This window comes from Acomys russatus, chromosome 4, assembly GCF_903995435.1.
Source record: "Acomys russatus chromosome 4, mAcoRus1.1, whole genome shotgun sequence".
In the NCBI taxonomy this organism is placed as follows: domain Eukaryota; kingdom Metazoa; phylum Chordata; class Mammalia; order Rodentia; family Muridae; genus Acomys; species Acomys russatus.
In genome coordinates, this window is record NC_067140.1 from 22,389,821 (window position 1) to 22,396,886 (window position 7,066).

A 7,066-nucleotide genomic window follows, 5' to 3' on the forward strand; every position below is an offset into this window, starting at 1 on the left:
GGGGTGTCATTGTGTTTGGAGGCTGCTCTCTCCCACTGGCCTCCCAGGGTCAGGCAAGTTCTCATCTGGCACAGCACCTCACATCCCACAGAGGCGATTTTGACCCGAGCAGCATATGTCTCCAAGGCAATAAAAAAGAAAAGAATTCTGCTGACGAACACATTGCAGAGCAAGGTGGGACCTCATCTTCAGCTGCAAAGTCTCATTCCATCTATTTGGGAGCAGGAGCTGAGCCAGGGTGCCCTGCACAGCCAGGGGTTACAGGCAGTCCACTCTGCCCTCACCCAACCTAGTGAAGGCCTGATGACCCAGATCTTAGACCCTCCCTCCCTCAACAAGCTCTCCCCTCCTTTCCACCCCCTCTGGGATCCAAGAGCCAACTCTCTCTCTCTCTCTCTCTCTCTCTCTCTCTCTCTCTCTCTCTCTCTCTCTCTCTCTCTCACACACACACACACACACACACACACACACACACATTCCTGTATGCCTAGAGCACCACCCCACAATAAAACTTATTTCTTCACACCTGCCATGCCTTCCTGGCAAACTTTTTCCAGCAGCAGCAGCAGCCATTGTGTCCATGCCTCCTGCACACTCATTGCACGCTTAAACAGGACCGAGAAACTACCTCCATCAGCCCAGCGTGGCACTTCACTTGATGGCCAAGACACCCCACTCCTAGGGATGATGAGGCAGGAGGCTTGTGAGATCCAGGCTAGGTTAGGACACACAGAGCCTATTGCCAGAAAGGAGGGAAGTAGGTCAGGAAGATAACTCAGTCGGTAAAGTGCTTCCAGCATCCAGGTGGAAAAGCCATTCGTGACACTGTGCACTTATAATCCACACACTGAGGCAGAGGCAGGTAGACTGGTGGGCCTGACAACCTAGCCCAGTTGTGAGGTCCAGGTCCCCTCAGAGATCCTGACTCAGAAGCAAGGTGGACAGCTCCTGAAGGACATACCTGAGGTTGTCCTTTAGCCTTTACACTCAAATGCTATTAAACAGACACACACACAGAGAGGGGGAGGGGAGAAGGAAAAAGGCAGGCAGAATTTTGTGAATTTGAGGCCAGACTGGTCTACAAAGTGAGTCCAGGACAGCCAAGGCTACATAGAGAAACCCTGTAGAAGAAGAGAAGAAGAAGAAGAAGAAGAAGAAGAAGAAGAAGAAGAAGAAGAAGAAGAAGAAGAGGAGGAGGAGGAGGAGGAGGAGGAGGAGGAGGAGGAGGAGGAGGAGGAAGGGGGGGGGAGGAGGAGGGGGAGGATGGAGGAGGAGGAGGAAGAAACAAAGGAGGAATGTGAGTCTAGGCCACTAGCTATCCTTGGTTCCACTTTAGAGGGAGCCCTCTCCTCTCTTTCCAGGAAGTGACAGGGAGCTTCTGACCCACAGGACACATTTGCTGCACAGGAGGTGCCTGCTAAGACCATATACACTTCCATCTTCACATAGTGCAGCAAGAAGGCTGACAGTCTGGGAAAGACTGGCCCAAGGTCCAAGCAGTCGGGTGGAATGGGACCTAGAGTCGCACTGTGGACAAGCCGTACTGCCACTATTTGCTGGTGTGCAGGGTGAATGCAGATCTCACATGTAGGCCAGGGGACACTTAGACCATGCCATTCCCAGGGTCAGCAGTCTGTGGACTCTCCACAGAGGACCAAACACTCTCCTAAGTTACAGCTAATACAGCAAGGCTTCAGATTGAAAATCATATGCCTGCCAGTTAGGACCAGAGAACCTTCTTTTTTTTGTTTTGGTTTGTTTTTTTAAGACAGGGTTTCTCTGTGTAGCCTTGGTTGTCCTAGAACTCACTCTGTAGACCTCGAACGCACAGAGATCCACCTGCTTCTGCCTCCTGAGTGCTGGGATTAAAGGCGCATGCTATCATCACTCAGCTGGACTATAGTACTTTCTAAATTAACTGTCTGCCTTTTTCAGCTACTTCTCCCATAGTCTCTGTTATTACCCTCAGTTTACACACCAGAAGAGCTCAGCTCAGCTACTAGGAACCTGCTCAAGACTGCCAATCAGAGCTCTAACAGGGACATGCCCCATGTGTCTCCTAGTATTGGCAGGAGCTTTACCCATAGGAGTGGCCATCGGTGTGTCACATGATGTCCACAGCATTTTGGGGCCTGTCTGCCCCCACTGCCACAGGAAGCACCAAGGGACCAGCACAAGCCTCGCAGAGACACAAGGAAGACATGCTTGGTCCCTTGCTGGCTTCCTTAAAGAAAGCTGTGAGTACAGCTGCGAGGCTGGGGATGAGTGCTTTATACAGTAAGGAGGGGAAGAACTGGGATAAGCTGGGGACCGCAATACCATGCCAGAACTTGACATGCAACTCATGTGACAGTTCATATCTCCAAAGGAAACTGGTACCAAGTCCACATATGACAATTCTCATGTTTATTTGATGACAAGCTCATTGGCTTTTTAAAAAGAATTTTATTACACTTAATCATTTTAGTATCTCTCTGTGTGTATGTGTGGGCACATACATGTGTGATGCACAAATAAAGAGGTCAGAGGATAATTTGCAGAAGTGGATAGATTCTCTTCTTCCACCATGAGGGTTACAAGGATTGCACTCAGGTCATGAGACTTGACAGCAAGTGGCCTCAGTCGAGGCCACTGCTGGACTTGGGCCAGAATTTCCTAGCTTAAGCCATTGTGTGTTGAGTTCTTTGTCAGTAGCAAAAGCACTGGAAATCCAGGCGTCAACATCTTCCTCTTGGAACAAGCAAAGATGCTGTTTGGGTCTAATTTAGGGGTCAGTGCCAAGCTGCGGTTAGCATCTGTTCTCAGCCAGACACAAGGCCCTCTCGGGGAGAGAGAGCTCAGTGGGTCAAAATTACCTGCCACACAAGCAAGCGAAGCAGTGTTCAACTCCCAGCCCCCAGCACCCATGGAGGAGTGGAGACAGGAGAATTGCTGGGGTGGCTGCCAGCCTAACTCTAGGTTCAATGAGACACCCTGTCTCAAAGATGGACATTGATAGAAGACCTCCAAAGTCCTACACCACACACACATACACACACACACACACACACACACACACACACACACACACACACAGTGCGATCCCTTCTCACTCTGTGGTTAGCGTTATCCTCCCTAAACCCTCCTTTCAGTAGCTCAGTCCTGACTCATGGGAGAAAGCCAATATGGGGAGATTAGCAGTTTAGGTGGTGGTGTCTTAGACTGGATGCAAAACCTCCTAAGAAGTAGATTACGGGCACAGCTCCCCACGGCAAAGCAGTAAACTCTTAACCTCTCACAGGGTTGTTGGCTTTCCTGTCCCACAAATGAGACTATATTCAGCCAGTGTTCGGAGTGAGTCCTGGAGTACCTGACGCTGAAAGTCCTATTTCGGCTGGACAGTCCCTCCCATGGAGGTGTAGAGTCTACTACACCCATGGCTCTAACTGTTGCTTTGAACTGCCAGATTCGGCAAGTTAGTTAAAATCAAGATATAGACTTAGGAAGACGGGTTTTTCTCATTCATATTTTCCTCCCCCTAAATATGTAGTTTCTTGTCTATTGTCTTCTTCCCCATTAAGATGTGGGCATGGCCGGGTGTGGTGGCACATGCTTTTAATCCCAGCACTGGGGAGGCAGAGGCAGATAAGTCTCTGTGAGTTCGAGACCAACCTGGTCTACAAAAGAGAGTGCCAGGACAGCCAAGGCTATTACAGAGAAATCCTGTCTCCAAAAACCAAAAAAGAAGAAGGAGGAGGAGGAGGAGGAGAAGAAGAAGAAAGATGTGGGCATGTAGGGAGGGGCTGAAGCAATGTGCAGCAAGTTCTGCTCTTGCGAAGGACTCAGGTTTGGTTCCCAGGACTCATGTGGATCATAGCCGTCATTAATTACAGTTCCAGGAGGTCTGACTCCCTCTTCTGCACTCCAAGGGTACTGCACTCCACACAGAGGTGTGTACACACACACACACACACACACACACACACACACACACACACAATATATTACATGTGAAAATGTGGGGATTGATTTTATTCTAACCTGTTCACATCCCTGAGAGCCAGAATGGTGTCTGAAATGCACATGGTGCTCAGTGAAGAATGAATGCATGCATGCATGAACGAATGAGCAAGCTTTCAGAGAGAACTGAGAGATGGCTAGAATGGAACCTGACTCAGAATCTGAGATATGCTCACATGCCAAGCGATGACAGACATTCCTCTGGTCCCCCTCCTTCAGCAGCACTCATCTGACAAGTCCTTATCATAGGACTACCAGGTGACAGAAGATTCCAGATGGAGCCCTCACTTAGCAGCCTCAGCTCCCTCCATTCTTCCTGCCAGCTCATGTCCCACAACTGGGCCCAGGGACACAGCCCTGGGGTTTCCTGAGCCCAGACTATCTCTGCAGCCATGCTCGCCACACAAGCAGAACCAGAGAACACAGTGGGGGCAGCAGCTCTCAGGGATAAGCTCCTGGCGTGGCCTTTATCACCTCTGAACGCCTCCTTGCTTTTCCGAATAGATACCGTTTATATACGCCACAGACGAGGAAACTGAGTCTCCAAGAAACTAAGCAGCCTGCTCAGGGCTGGGTCACACAGAAAGCAGACAGCCCAGCCAGTCCATCTGAAGGCCTAGACATTTCCTGTCGTCAGTTTTTGTGATAGCGCCACCTACTGTGGATGTGTGAAATGCCGGAGTGATGTGAGGGGCCAGACTAGGTGGGCTATAACCCCACCAGCACTAACACCTTATGTCTATGTCCAGACAGAGCTTGTGACATGCAAGCCACCATTCAAGCTGGCCAGAGTGGCAAATGATGCAAGCTTTAAGCAGGACAACTATGCACACTTCTCAGATCTACTCTTTTTGTGAAAACCATGAGACTTCCCTGGTCAGGGAAGACACAGACTGCAAAGGCAGCATGGCCATGACCAGTGAGGAGCCAGCTGGTGTCACAGAGGGACCCAGGGCTGTGTGTGAGGTGAGGGAGGAGGAACAAGAGTGAGTAACAAGACCCAGCAGAGCCACACACCCCTTTAATGCCAGCACTAGGGAGGCAGAGGCAGGCAGATCTCGGTGAGTTTGAGGCCAGCCTGGTCTACATATTGAGTTCCAGGACAGCCAGGGCTCCACAGAGAAACTTCGTCTCGGCCTTTCCCTGCAAAGAAGAGTGAGTGACAAGGAAGAGCCAAGCAAGGACTCAAGAACAGAGCAGGCGGAGGGGGGCTTTTGAAGGAAGGACTTCCAAGAAGCTAGGCATGAGAGAAACCGTGGAAGGGTACTGTTGGTACAGGGAACAGCAAGTGTGAAGTGAGCATCAGGAGCAAATGGAATAATTAACCCAGACATCTAATGCAGTGGAGCTCCAGGCTTGTGCCAGCCCCTTCTATCTGTCTGCATTCTCCCCCTGCGCTCACCACGGCGGCCAGAGTCAGTCAGGACCAAATTCCTGCTGCCCAAGAACTCAGCACAGACACCTGCCTGCTCCCTCCCCAGGAACAGAGTCCACACAGTGCACTATTGAGTTCTCTCCTACTACTCCTGGCCGAAAAGGTGGCCAGACCCCTCCCTACCCTGCTCGGCCCCAGATGCTCCCAGGCGGGGGTGGGGGTGGGGCTATCTGTCTGTCCATCCACAAGCACCCTGAGCCAGAAGATGGCATGATGCCAGACACCAAAGTGTTTGGCACACCAGACCATTTCCTGCTGTGGCAGCTGAGCTGCCGCACCCCCAAGACAGGACAGGAGTTACCAGTCTCAAGCCCCATTTCCCTACCCGGTGGCTCCCTGTGTCCCTTCTGAGTCTCTGGCACTGTGGCCTTGATTCTGTTTTGATGGGGTAAAAATCCTTTGATTCCCAAATGCCATGTGGGAATTTGCAGGGGGAGAGACAGGAGGGGGCTGGGGGCAGAGAAACAAAAGACTGATTTTTGGGGCTTCAAAAGCCTCGTTATAACCAGAAAATTTAATTTCCAGACATTTGGTTCTTTTATTTCCATCTTTGAAGAAGGCAGGAGATCAACAGAGGACGGCTGTCCCGCGCCCCAGGCTCAGTGCACGTTTGAGGCATCTGGGCCTCAGACACCCTTGTCTTGGAATGAGACAGTAAACAAGCTGCACAGACAGAGCTGGCCTGTGGTGGAGGAGCAGGCCTGGCTCCCAGGCAAGGTTTTTATAGATAAAAACAACATGGCAGGACTAGGAAGACATGCTGTGAAAGAGGTCCCATGTGGACACCAACATCCCCGCTCACCAGCAGCTGCACACAACAAGGGACGGTCTTAGGAATCTAGAAGACTTCTCTGCCTGCCTTGCCTTCCAGCCACCACCTGGAAGCTTCTGCGGCTTCTGCATTTGGGTTCTTCCTTTGTTTGAAGCAGGGTCTCACTGTGGAGCCTGGCTCATCCTGAACTCACGACGATCCTCCTGTCTCAGTCTTCTTGATGAGCTTCGTGTTACATAGTTCCACCTTCATCATGATGAGTCTGTCAATCTCCAGAAGCAGAGAGCTTCCCACCATTAAGGTTAGGAAGTGATGGCGTTAAGAAAGCTCAGCGGGCTTGGAGAGGCACTATTTTTAATCATGGAAAGGGGGTTTTGTGCTTCTAAGCTGGTTTGGGATATTTTGAGGTGCAGGACCAGAACTAGGACTTCAAATATTCTGGATAAGTGCACCTCCACTAAGCCCCACCCTCAGTGTGGGGTTCTAGGCAGGTACCCCACCACTGAGCCATACTCCAACCCCTCAGTTGGGAGTTCTAGGAAAGTATGTCTGCCCTCAGTGGGGGGGGGGGGGAGGGTTCTAGGCAGGTTGTCTGACACAACCCAGGCAAGGGTGATATCCCTAGCAGGGAGGCCTTCATGGCATGCTCTCCTTAGCCTTCTTTTCCTCCATCTCTCTTACTCTGCCTTTCCATTGCTGTCATTGAACAAACCAAGAAGGGATACATGTGGTGAGATGGAAGCTAGGTTGGCTCAAGAACGCATTGGCCTGGTCCATGGGCAGCAGACCTCTGGAGAGCAGCCCTGGTCATCAGTTCCAAGCCCTTCTACTCTTGAGAGCCCACTGCCTGCCTTCAGCAG